This window comes from Coenobita brevimanus, chromosome 101 (assembly GCF_032717465.1).
Source record: "Coenobita brevimanus isolate Jiangsu-jjx chromosome 101, ASM3271746v2, whole genome shotgun sequence".
In the NCBI taxonomy this organism is placed as follows: domain Eukaryota; kingdom Metazoa; phylum Arthropoda; class Malacostraca; order Decapoda; family Coenobitidae; genus Coenobita; species Coenobita brevimanus.
In genome coordinates this window covers 49,962,686-49,976,832 of record NC_137054.1, presented here as the reverse complement: position 1 = coordinate 49,976,832, position 14,147 = coordinate 49,962,686, and the positions used below count along the sequence as shown (strand labels likewise).

At 41.6% G+C, this 14,147-nt stretch overlaps 1 protein-coding gene and 1 non-coding gene across 2 annotated transcripts in view; both read left to right on the top strand.

The window, feature by feature from the left end:
- Positions 1-14,147, top strand: part of LOC145415093 (G protein-coupled receptor kinase 2-like) — an 831,927-nt gene that overhangs the window by 332,669 nt on the left and 485,111 nt on the right. The window lies entirely within an intron of this gene.
- LOC145415260 (5S ribosomal RNA) lies at positions 13,419-13,537 on the top strand. The gene has a single exon (XR_013900038.1). It is a non-coding gene; the product is annotated as a 5S ribosomal RNA (ribosomal RNA).

Here is a 14,147-nt window from a genome sequence, read left to right as displayed (position 1 = left end):
CAAAGTTCAATATAGCAAGGCTGTTTGGGAACAGGATAGACAGCTCTCTTTCCCCTCATCTCCCAGCATCACTCCCTCACTGTCGGCTATGTTTGCCTTGCAGCATCAGCATTTAAAAATGCATGCTTCACTGATCATAATTTACTATAAACAGACATTCATTTCAAAACATACTGAGTATGGTGAAAACATCCATTGTTACACCTTAGTAACACTGCTGCCTCCCAGTCGCTAGACAGCAGTCTCTACCCCTTCCTCTCAGTATCACTTCCTCACTGTCAGCTATGTTTGCCTTGCAGCATCAGCAGTTAAAAATACATTCTTCACTGATCTCAATATACTAAAAACAGACATTCATCTCAAAACATGTCGAGAATGGTGAAAATATCCCTTAACAACACTGCTGCATCCTAAGCACTACACAGCTGTCTCTACCCTCTTCTCCCAGTATCACTCCCTTACTGTCAGCTGTTTTCCTTGCAGCATCAACAATTAAAAATGCATATTTTTCTGATCAGAATTTGCTAAAAACAGACATCCATCTCAAAACATTCGAGTACTGTGAAAACATCCATTTTTGGTCTTAACACTGCTGCCTCCTAGTCGCTACAGTACACACACACACGTACACTAGGGTGGATTGGTTTTAGGAGGATTTTAACTTTTTTTTCAGAAAGTGAACATGGGGAGTGTTATTTCTTAGGGAATTGGCCTAAAAAGCACTCCTATGAAATTTCAGAAATACTGTTCAATATTTTCAGGTGCCCCAAAGCATTAGTATTTTCATTTCATACCAAAATGTTGCATTTTCTTCTTATTTTTACCTATACGTTCCAAATGGTTTTGTTAACTGCATGTGGGTAGAATACTTGTTTGCACAGTGGTTCATAAACAAACAAATAACTTTATTTAGTTTTTTTCTGTAATATGGTATATGATATACAACAGCCTTTTGCTTACTCTAATTTCAAGTAATCATAAGACATTAAAGTTTGTTGCTGCTCTAATTCTAGCTCTTATTTGCAATTTAGCTGTCTTAGTAAATTTCAATTAATGAGAAATTAGAGTAACTCAGAACTCACCACGTGGAGGTAGCTGTTATGGAGTTCCACCCTAGCCCAACCCAACCACCCTACCTTATGAAGGGTATTTACTTTGGTATATACTGTTTTTTTGAGTCAAAATATGGCATGCGTTTGCGTGAAGTCAGTCGGGACCTGATCTAGCCATCTCTGCTCTCAGGGTCACAAACTGCCAAAGATGCCTCTGTCACAAGTTTAATGACTCTTTCAACTGCTTGGGTATGATTTAGGAATTTTTCATGTTCATAGAATTTTCCTGTCCTGATGTTGTCAATAATGTCAGCATCTGAAAGGTGCATTGTCATGGGAGGTTCTGTTAGTTTGGTATTTTGCCAGTCAATCATTTCTGTATAATCTTGACAGTGAAATTTGAGTGTTGGAATTATGAACTGCCGTACAACACCTTCTCGGACATCCTTTCTGGCTTTTAGGATATGCCGCCATCCAAGCTTACGCAATATCTCCTTCTCATCCTGAATCATTGCAAGCAACAGGTTCTCTGGGTGTGCAAAGTAAGCATTCTGCTATTGATGATAATACAGTATACCACTTTTTACAAGTTGTTGGGGCACCTGAAGTATTTTATATTTTAGATTAATTTTCTTTTTAGGGCATATATACACCAAAAGGCACACAGTAAACATTACCAGTAATATGTATAAGGCTTCTAAAAATACGTATAATATACATCAAATACTAATTTCCGATTAAGATACTCTTGACTTGGGGCACCTGTTAATATTTTCTGATTGTCATAAGATTTTGCATACTTAATATTGGCATCATTACGCAAAATAATAGCATACCCCACTCTAAAGTTTCACATTTTATTTTTTTGATCCACCCTAATGTACTGTACACACCACACGCAACATTCGCTCGCCTCTGAAACATTTACATCAGTCCGTTTTGGAGTACCCAGTGGCTTTATTATATGCCAAAAACATCAAAATGTATTTGGTTGTTCAGTATAAATATCATCACTTAAGGACATGAAACATCTCAAACAATTTATTCATCCAAACATCGTCAGTGCAAGACTAAAGGTGTACAGCACCATTGATCCTAAATTTACCATGGTTGCATCTGTCATGATCACCTAAAACTTATATTCACTTCATATTACTGACATGGTGAAAATTTCACTCGTCTTCAAATCCTGAGAATTCATCACTACTTTCCCCAAGTCCTGAAGCATCACTGGAAGTCATCACCACGGTCATCATCACTGTTTCACTGTCACTTTCATACAGTAAATGGTCCTCAGTACCATCCATTGAATTGCTTATACCACACTTCATACGACTTTAACCTGGCAGTCGTTTTAACTGAGCACAGGCGATATTCAGACTTGGGGCATTTGATACAGCCCACGTTAACCTCCTCAGTACATGTTTCCTGAACTGAATAAAATCATATGGCAAGCATGAATAAACTACCCTATAAAATACATTGCTGGGCTGAAGGGATTATAATAAGCAGATTATCAGTCCCCTAGCCTGACTCTTCCCACTCCTACTTCCTTAACTACACCCACACCACATTCTCACCCACATCTTTAGGATTCTGGTCGTTTTGGCCGTAACGTCCAAAATGGCAAATGGCTTTACAACCTAACCTAACCAATTTGGACGTTACGGCGTAAATGATCTCCATTGCCGATCATGAGATCTTTGCTTAGGCAGCAGAGATGCAGAGAGTGAACGTTGTCAGTCATTCTGATCGCTTCACCTGCTAAGAATACAGCAGAAATGGCGGACGCTGATATGAATGCCCGTCAGGCACTGCTATTTCAGATATTGTATCAGTTATGCTACTCAGTGAATTTTATCCTATTTTCATAACAAAATACTGTAATTGGGTGTGCCCTGAGTTGCATAGACATTGCTAAAGTACTTCACTTGGCTGAAAAAGTGAAGCTGTAACTTCAGGCAGTACAATTTAACGTTACAACTGTTTTTCCTGTTTTTCGCTATTGGTATAATAAGACTGCTCACTTCTATGATACTCTTGTCAGGCATGAAACAAAATGTCACTAAGAGAAGCCAACCATATGAGGGTGATTGAATTTCCATGTGCGACAAAAATCAGTTTTGATGACTTGTCAGTTTCGCTAGCCAGCATCTCTCCAGTATGACTGCTTTGCTAGTTAGTAAGTGGATGGCAAGCAAAGTGGTTATGATTGCCTTTCAGAAGGTTAGCAGACAGTTCACCAGTGAGCATGTTAGCTTGCTAGAGTAGGGTGTACGCTAGACGCTAAACTGCTAAGTTTTTAAACTGCTAAACCCCTTGACGGTGTTGGCCAGTTGAGCTGAAAACAAACTGTGAATGCTTTGTGTTCTTGAACTTGCGTGTTTTAGTATCTGCTGCATATATACACTTACAAAATGTCACAAAAGAAACCAACCTAATTAGGGTTACTGAATTTCCATACGTGACAAAAGGTTTTGATGACTTGGCAATTTCACTAGCCAGGATCTCTCCAGTATGATTTCTTTGCTAGTTAGTGAATGGATGGCAAGCAAAGTGGTCATGATTGCCTTTCAGAAGGTTAGCAGACAGTTCACCAGTGATCATGTACGTTAGCTTGCTGGAATAGTGCGGATGCTAAACTGCTAAACCGCTAAATATCTTCACGGTGTTAGCCAGTTGAACTGTAAACAAACCCGCGAATGTTTTTTGTGTTTCTGATCTCGTGTGTTTCTTAACCCGAGGCGACGTATGGGTACATTGCAACATTTTGCATTTGCCAGTCCTGATGACGTACTGGTACGTTGCGCTATTGCAAGGTTCATAATTTGCACAATTTTCAATTTTCACGCGTGATTTTTCGTACGTATACACGGGACACCTTCCTCTATTCCTCTACAAAATGCCAAGCAGGGACAATGCCTTACACCACATAACCCCCCCCCCCCTGCATGCCATTGTCTTGGCAATTCACCTGTTACCAGTGACCTGGCCAATAAAGACATGCAGGGCCAGAGTGATTCCCCAATCGATGACAATGTGGAGGACAAAGTTTACATAGCATTAGAGGAAGAAACAGTCAGAAATGATGATCAGGTAATGTGGTACAAAAAGGTCAGGTATGATGATGAGTTGGTGAGTGAAACAATGCCTATAATGCCTATATTACTGTTTGAAAACCAATATACTCTCGTGCTACATAAAAATTCGTACCAAGTAAATAAATAAATACCGTTTATGAGTGGTGTGAAATAGTTACCCTCCCATAGAACTCGTTTTCTTTGGTGCCAGCCTACTAGAAAACCCAGTAAGGTAAGGAGGTACTGCTACCTGGATCGAGTATTTTAAACCTCAGGTGAGCGATTTCTCTATGAATTTTCAATGTTTCTCACCAAAAGCGGAGGTTTTAGCAAAAAAAAAAAAAAAAAAAAAAAAAAAAAAAAAAAAAAAAATGAAAATACCTTGGAATTGGGGGTGTCAGAGGTGCGAAATAGCTCGGGACGTGACGGGTTAAATCTGCTGCATATACACACTAGTGTTTATTTATTTTTAAAAATAAAATCAAGTCTGTATACTGTACAGTCAACCCTTGGCTATCACGAGTAATTGGTACCCTAGGCGACCCGCGTTAGCCAAAATCGCGATAGCCATACTTAAGAACTAATGGGAAAAATTCTAATTGGTTCCCCGACCTCCAACTTTACCCCAACCTTACCCTATTTTCACATCTCCTTCACTAAAATACCTGGGATTACAAACCAATGCTGCAAATTAACAACAGTACAGTACATAAAGGTTATAAATAAAACAGAATTAACTGTAATAAGCCATTTTACTTAACATTTTTGGAGAGGATGAGGGGCTTGGGTGGGTTGAAGGGGTTCCGAGGCTGGGGTGGAGTATTACTGGCCACCCCTCCGACGTTCTATCTCGTCTAGGAATTGATCAGCTTCATCAGGAGTCTGGAAGGGACCCTCAAAACCTTCAAAGTCGTCAGCTCCTTTATCAGAATCCACCTGAGGCTCACGGGATGGTCCTGGCTGTGGGTTGGGCTGAGCCTCGTTGCGACGGCGTAGGAAGTCTGTTATCTGGCGCTGTTGTAGGTTGTTGATATGGGCATGGTATTGTTCGTGGTAACTTTCCAGTGCCTTCATAATCGCCAAAGAATTTGCCTCATTGTTGGCGCTAACGTCTTGCTCGATGAGATGACGTAGCCTTACACCCAAGTCGATGATTTCCTTTATGTTGGCTATGCTGAGTCCCCCACGACTCCCAGCATCACCACCGATGTTCTCCTCACCACTCTCACTCCTGTCCTCCTCTGCCACATTCTCCTCCTCTAGGATGTCGGCTGCAGTAACAGGGGGTGGCTGAATCATGTCACGAATGTCGTCCTCCGTTGTGTCAGCAAAGCCAGTCCCAGGAATTTGCCGTGCCTCTTCCACTGCTGCCTGAATCTCCGCCTGCACAGACTGTGGCTCACCTGCCACATTCCCACGTCGGTCCTCAGGTAGCCCCTCCAAAATATTTCGCCAAGCGTGATGAATTGTTTTCTGTGTCACATCATCCCAGCATTGCACCATTAAGTCCACAGCTTGCTTAATATTGTACTTTTTCCAGTAAAGAAACACTTTTCTGTCATGTTCACTATCACCTTGCACTTCGTCATCATCATCATCATCATCACCATCACTGTCCACTAGGTGCTGGATGAGCTGGGCGTCCTTGGTAGCTTCCCTCATTATCCTGAATTGCCGTCGCGAGTAGGCAGACTTGACCACAGATATTACCTCCTGGTCCAGGGGCTGAATCAATGATGTCGTGTTGGGTGGCAAGAATTCAACTCTGACGTTAGGGTCTGAATCCCTCTGTAGAGGTGAATATCCTGGGGCATTATCCAGCAGCAACAGAATGTTGAAGCGGATGTTGTTTTGGGCGCAATGCTTCTTGACCTGGGGAATGAACGCCTCCTTCATCCAATCTTGCGACAGCTTTGCCGACATGTACCCCTTCTTTGAAGACATCCAGTGCACATTCAGGTTGCTCATATCCTGTCGCTTGTAGGCCCGTGGACGTTTAGCACAATGAATAACTGTTGGTTTAAGGCGGCATGTTCCTGACGCATTCGTTGCAAACAAGAGGGTGAACCGTGCCTTCATTGCCTTCCTTCCTCGTACGTGGGCAGAGGTGGCTGTGATGAATGTCCGCCTGGGCATAGTTTTCCCAAAGAAGTTCGTCTTATCCATGTTGAATATTTGGTCAGGTGTATATTGGCCCTCCTCAATCACGTGCTTTAAAAAGTCGGGATACTCCTTAGCCGCTGCCATGTCCGCACTTGCTGCCTCACTACTGATTTTCTTGTTCTTGATCCGTTGCCATTTCATAAATTGATCCACCCATCCCTTGGAGGCCACAAACAATGGTGGTTGTGCAATAGCCAGCTTCCTTGCAACCCCAAAATATATCTCCCTGGCTGTGTCCATGACCTCACGCGTCTCCACCGCCTGGTTCCTCCGTGCCTGCCGATCAAGATACCTGGCCAGCAACTGTTCTGTCTTAAGGAGCACCTGATTACGACTCCGCAAGGCGTTGCTGGCTCCCTCTGACGATGCCAATTCCATGTGCTTCCTTATGTGCTCTCGTTTCTGGTAGATTCCTCGGACCGTGGACTCGTTGATACCAAATTTCTTCCCCATGCTGCACTTGCTCTCACCACCGTCGATCAGCCGCACAATTTCCAGTTTCTGAGCATAAGGCAGGTTCTTCCTCTTCCTCACTTGCCGTCCTGGGTTAGCCGCGTTACGTGCACCAATGGTAGGAGGGTTGGATGGGGTATTGGTGGCCATTGTGGTTGAACAATAGGTCTTCACGGCTATAGCTGCTGTCGACTGGTAACGCTGACTCTCTCAGAACCTTGGCGGGAAGGATGGGTAGCTGTAACCATGTCTTGGGCCAATCAGCGCTCGGGTAGCCTGTGACGTCGCGCCAATCACGGCGCGAGTATACGCATGGGCGGAGCCCGCGCGATTTGAATGTTTCTGGCTGACCATCGTCCGCGATAGCAGTATTTGAGGTCGCGATAAAGGTAATCGTGTTGCATTTCACCTGTCCGTGATAGCCATGAAACGCGATAGCAAAACCCGTGATAGCCAAGGGATGACTGTAGAAAACACTTGTGGTTGCCAAGCAGTGAGATGATCATCTTTATAAGAGTTTCTTCTCAATGGAGCTAAGCTAACCTGCCTTAGTCTAGCGTGCAGGATGCATGGGGATATATTAAGGTAACTTTGAGACAAAAAAGTGCGTCTTACATGCCGCGAAATACAGTATATATATATATATATATATATATATATATATATATATATATATATATATATATATAACAAAGAGATAAAGTAATTTCAATATTGTAGGAAAATAAGTTACCTTACCGCCTAGTTCTCACTGTTGCCTTTGAAGTAGTCCCCTTGGGCATGTATACAGTGGTCCCAGCGTTTTTTCCACGAGTCCATGCATCCCTGGAAAGCTTCAAGCATGATGGTCTTGAGCACCTCCTGCGATTCTGTCTGGATCTCCTCAGCCAAGTGAAATCGATGCCTTTTCAATCGTAATTTCAGCTTGGGAAACAGGAAAAAGTCGCAGGGGGCAAGGTCAGGTGAATAGGGTGGGTGGAGAATGACTGCCGTGTTAGTGGAAATCAGGAACTACCGAACGACAACTGATGTGTGGGTGGGGGCGTTGTCATGATGAAGGACCCAGTCCTTGTTCTTACACTGTTCTGGACATTTGCAGTGGATGTTCTCCCTCAGATGCTGCAAAGCTTCACAGTACAACTTTCCGCTGACAGATTGACTGGGTGGGATGAATTCCTTGTGAACCATCCCTTGGATATTGAAGAAAACGATCAACATCTACTTGACAGAGCTGTGCCATTGGTCCTTCATTGCAAAACCACCAAACCACGTACATACCATGTTACAATAGTAAAGATAGCTCAACAACATGTCCACTCACAGACATGACCGTGGCCACGCTGTCGCACAAGGGGTGCTGCTGACTCCTCCTAGAGGCAAAAGGCAAAACTGCAAACGGTTGGCTCCCTCTGTTCAAATTACTGGAACTTTGGGGTAGCACCTCATGTATATATGCATATATCCACAGTACGCTCACGTCCAAGACTTGTTTGTCCCAGATATGTCGCGTCCAAGATGGAGACCATAAATAATAATCCAATATATTGCCGTAATATGGTTGCATACAACCAATACAGAACCAACAGTTCATAACAGCCCAAATCCAAGGAGAATGCAGGTATGACAGTCTTACCCGGTCCAACACGGCTCCTGCGCCCGAGAGAGTTACGTGGTGTTGATGTTGTCCAATAAAATATTGGCATCTGGTCACGTGATGAACAGGCAGGGCTTGTGCTTTTGTCTCCCTCACAAGTGTCGTGGACACACCACATGTTGCACTCAGCGTTTGCTCCTAGGTTATTGCCTCTCCTTACTTAACCATGCCTAGAAAACCGTCTGGTAACCCCTTGAAGTGCCGTCATCTACCTCAGGCTACTAAGCAGGCTATAACTGAGCTACTAAGCTGGAGATAACAAGCTCAGAAACACACACTTTCAAGGTGAGGAAATTTGTTTTGGTGCCAAAATAGGTCTAGGTTTATGTTTTTAGGGGTACTTCGAAGATTATTTGACGATAATAATTTTTTCCATAAGGTCTTGTGTTGGTCCAAGACGTTTCTCGTCCTAGACGGGACCCTCATTTGACAATATTACAGTCTTGGATGGGAGGATCTATCTATTTACCTATCTATTGCCAGACGCCTTAATCCCTTATACGGGGTGGGCACAAACAAATCACCTTCACATCACCCTGTCCCCTGCCATTTCCCTGCCCAGCTCTCAATTCACATCCCCCTCTCTCATAAACCTCTCCACTCCATCCCTCCATCTCATCCTTGGCCTTCCCCTCCCTCTCTCCCCTTCCACCTCACTCACATACACTCTCCTCATCAGTCTCTCACTCTCCATCATCTCCACATGACAAAATCACCTCATTGTGTTTCTCCTAACTCTTCCTATCACATCCACATCCACACCATAACGCTCCATCACATCCTCATTTATCAGTCTGTCTCTCCATGTGACTCCACAGGCTCCTCTTAAATAACTCATTTCCACTGCCCGCGCTCTTGACGTGTGTCCCTCCAACATCGTCCAAGCTTCACTTCCATACATTAGAGTTGGTATCACAATAGTCATTTAATAACTTTTTCAGTTCCATGCTCACTTCTCTGTTTCTTATCACTGCCTTCAAGGAACCAGCGATGTTTCTTCCTTGTTGTACCCTTTCAAGCACTTCACTCTGTAGACTTCCATCCTTACTCATCACACTACCCAAGTACTGAAACGTACTCACATTTTCCATTGTAAAGGTAATTACTGTAGGTCAGTATATTAACCCTATGAGGTTTCTAGGCAGGGCAGATTATGTCTGTGCTAGAGTCAGCCACTCACCCTGACCCACATCTTCGCGGCCCAATATTTTACTTTGATCGCTCTGTGTAAATACACTTTTCGTGATAGAATGTTGGTTTTGGTGTCATTTTAATGCTGAATAGTTGTACTTTATCATATTATGTTTGAAAAAGGAGAACGAAATATAAAATGTCAAAATGACAGGTTGAAGTCAGGCGAAAAGCAAAAATTTTATACCTTGCCGTAGAAAAATATTTGGCAAAAAATAACAAATAAATATACTGTATGTTAATCTAGCTTAAACCATGCAAAAATACAATAAATTACCTTTACAATGATGGATAGTTATTGGTTAATTTTGCATTTCATTGTGCAGTAAAGCAAAAGGGAAGAGATGCACAGTTTTATTTTAGTCTCGGCTGCATATTCACTTCGCAGTGTTTTTCTTTGATCGGTCAGTGTATATACACTTTTTATGATAGGATGCTGGTTGTTGTGTTACTTTGAAGCTGAATAGTTGTTCTTTATCGTAGTATATTCATAAAAGGAAAACAAAGAAAATAAAAAGTCAAAATGACGAGTTGAAGTTAGGCAAAAAACAAAAATTTTATACCTTGTTGTAGAAAAATATTCACCAAGAATAAAGTTATAAAGAAACAAAGCCATGAGTCAGACCAGCTGTGCAGTACCGCCATGCATAGAGCAACCATTCCATGACATCATGCTCGAGCCTCTTTGTTATGATGCATAAACGTGATTTATGGTGAATATTTTACAAAAGTTTCTTAAAATGACAATTAAAAGCATCATCAGAATCTCTGAGGTTGGATTTGAAATGACAGCCAAAATAGTCATTGGAATCTATCTATCTATCTATTGCCAGACGCCTCAATCCCGTTTGTGGTGGCCACAAACAAATCGCCTCCAAGTCGCCCTGTCCCCCGCCATTTCACTCCCCTGCTCCCAACTCACACCTCCCTCTCTCATATACCTCTCCACTCCATCCCTCCATCTCATCCTCGGCCTCCCCCTCCCTCTTCCCCCCTCCACCTCACTCACATACACTCTCTTCGTCAGTCTTTCACCCTCCATCCTCTCCACATGGCCAAACCACCACAGTATGTTCCTCATAACGCTTCCTATCACATCCACATCCACACCACAACGCTCCTTTATATCCTCATTCGTCAGCCTGTCTCAAAGGGTTAATATCATTCTTTAAGTACTAGTTTTTTATCACATTATCTAAGGAACTGTGATAATTAGTTCAATGTATAGTGGGTCCTTGTTTTTCGCTGCTTCAATTTTCCACCAAAATCACGCGAAATGTGAAACGTTGAAGTTTGAAGTTAAGAATCAGTGGGAAAAATAGAGGAGCGTTCCGGTGGTACTCCTACCTACCCTGTCAGAAAGCACCATAACACCAACAGAAAGAACTGTAACACGAAACAGGCCCTAACCAAAATTAAATGAAGAGTGTTTACTAGTGCTATAATATCATAACACAATAAACATGTACCTGAAAAGATATTAAAACTGTTATAAAGAGCTGCAACACCAAAAATCCTTACCAGAAATGAATTGAAGACTGGCTTGAGTTGCAAGTGAAGGTGTGTTTGCTGTTGAGGGTGGATAGGCTGGTTCCCATGTTGAGCATTTGTCAGGAGATAATTGCTCTTCAAATACATAATGATCTTGTCCTTTAGTATCTTCTTGAATATCTTTATCATGTGAGAAGTGAGGGCCACAACTCGTGATGTCACTAACGAAGAAAAAACTGCCATTTTTCACCAGATTATTTAAGTTTCGACATCAAAGTCTGTAAACTAAATCACGGTAATTTTGTGTGCCCTCTTTGTCACTAAAAGGAAGGGAGAAATTATAACAACATTATTTTGCTCACTGCTACAAGGAAGAGAGGCTGTAATGATAGTCAAATAGAATAAAACATTGGTGGGCTGAGTCTACCATCTAGGTCGGGACGGTTATTATTCTTTCCTTCCTTAAATATCAATAAGCTTTATTTTACATCTATTTCACATATTTGTCCATCAAAACCAACATAAATAGTGTTAAGAGAAACGTGTATTGATTCTTCGCTAAGAAATAATAGCACGACACGTCTAAAGATCGTACGTACGGTATGTTACGATGACAATAACAAACTTACTTTTGTCTACTTCCCCTGTGACCTTTTTTGCTTGTTCATCTACAAGTTATTTATCAGTGAAATATAACAAGGCTTGAGTCGTATTGTTGCGAATGTCGTGGCTGTTTTGCAGAAGAAATAACAATCAGAGAACAGTAGGTCACGTGTTTTGATGGGGAAATGCGGGACACGTTGAGGTTACTGTATATTATTCAGGCAATTATTGATGAAAATTTTTCCAAAACCTAGCTATAGCTGTGCCTCACGGTAATGATCGGATAATATATTCATACGGCAAATTAGAATACATGTGTCTAATAACAGAAAACAACAAGAAAGTGTATGTAAAGAGTATCGTCCAAAACTTAACCAAACCAGTCTGACGGGGAAATGACCAGCCAAAAGGTCATGCAAGCGATCCACGATTGTCCTAAATTCAGTTATGTCCGTGTTCCGTGGTAATAATTTTTTGCCATAATCATGTCAACATTTAAGTACAGTATATGAAGAAAATTACCGGGAAATGTCTTGCAAGCATGAAGAGTAGGGAACCGACCATAATCTTACCTAACCTAACGAGTTTTGACGGAGAAATGACTGACTGAAAGACTCGTCGATGTGAAGTTGTGAAGGGATTCGTAACGAATTTTGTCATTATATTTGGCACTAGCTGTGCCACGTGTTTACCATTATTTATCATATGCGTTCAGTAAAGTACGTACCATACATACAAAACACCAGGAAAACATCTTAAAACATACATCACACGGAACTCTCTAGGTATTGACGGGGAAACGACTACAGATGGCATAAATCAAAAGGGTAACGACGTAACTTGGATGACGGAAAATACTACCAAGAAATTCAAATTTCACTCTGCACTTGACACACAAAAAAATAGTAGTACCTCCTATTTGTAATATTAGTAACAAAATCTTGATTGGTCATGCACTGTGTCTGAAATAATTCATTGTTTTATTCACAAGAATTTTGCTATGCACTGCTTTTCATTCAGATTTCCTCCAGTTAGAAGTCTTGTACTTTACTTTGCTGAGCAGATCTCTAAGCAGTATCGATGGTAGCACTTAAGTAGTCCACACAGTAAAGTACTTCAGCCTGGGACTTAAGTAGAAGCCAAAACTAAATACTTGGTAATTTCGTAGGTACGGGCCCTAGACTGAGCGTTGGTACGCATCGTCTGCTGAGTTTCAGCTGCCGGCTGGGACCAGCAAAATGTAGGGAAATCAGCAAAGTGTGGGACAACTTGGAAACTTTTTTCTTGCGCGAAAAATGAGGCATCGAAGTAAAATGCATCGAAAAACGAGAAACCACTGTATTGATATAATTTTTTAAGCACCACAATTTTTTCACATCAACTTAAAATTAGATTTGCATGTAACAACCAAATTTATCATTAAAGTCCTTTTCTCTCGGAGGAAGGCAGCGATAATTAGGTTGTGTATATTATTTAGTTGTGTACATTCTTCTGGAGATATATAAAAAAAAAAAAAAATAAAATAAAATCTGCTCACAGGTCTTGTACCATCGAAAGTAAATAGAGTATTAAGCCCAAGTCATTCCTTTGATGGAACACTGCCAGTGTGTGTGCGTGTACGAGTCCGCCACAGCTCATTGACAGAAAATTTCTGTCTCAGTATTTGTGTCAGGCTTGATTCAAACCACAGTGTATAATATTAGGGCCTAAATATTCGTATGTTTTAGTTCAAGCAACAGCCATACCACGTTGAGTACACCGCTTCCCGTCCGATCAGCGAAGTTAAGCAACGTTGGGTCTGGTTAGTACTTGGATGGGTGACCACCTGGGAACACCAGATGCTGTTGGCATAACGTTCTCCCTACGTGTGTGGGGTTAGTGGAGGATTAGTGCCCCTCCCTGTAAAACAATTAACTCTAAGCCCTTGGCCACCCCGTTTGGGATACATGGTGTCTGGCAATGAATGAATGAATGAAATTTTACCATTCAAGACAGTCAGTAGAACTGGGATATGGCTGAATCTTTGATAAGTAATCATCATTACCATGTTTAAGCACACTTAAAATGGTGGAGAAGTAGGTGCTAGAGTCCAGGGCCAATGGGCAAAACATTTATATATTTTTCATCACTACTCAGCCGATTCCAATGCAATTCCAATTATTGGAGAATTTTTCCCTTCCAATATCGATACTGAAATTAATCAGCTTCTGCTTGCCTTTTTTTATTTATTTATTTTTTTTTATTATTATTTTTTTTTTTTATTTAAATGCAAGGACGGAGGAATCAAAGGCCAGTAGCCCACAAACCGTTCCTTCCAAGAAAAAAAAAAAAAAACAAATTCAAGATCCATTCATTTTGAGACGCCTGGACACACTGCATTTGAAAGACTGCATATCATAGGAAGTAGGAAATACAGACAGAGGGAGACAGTTCCAGAGTTGACCTGTTGCATAAATGAAG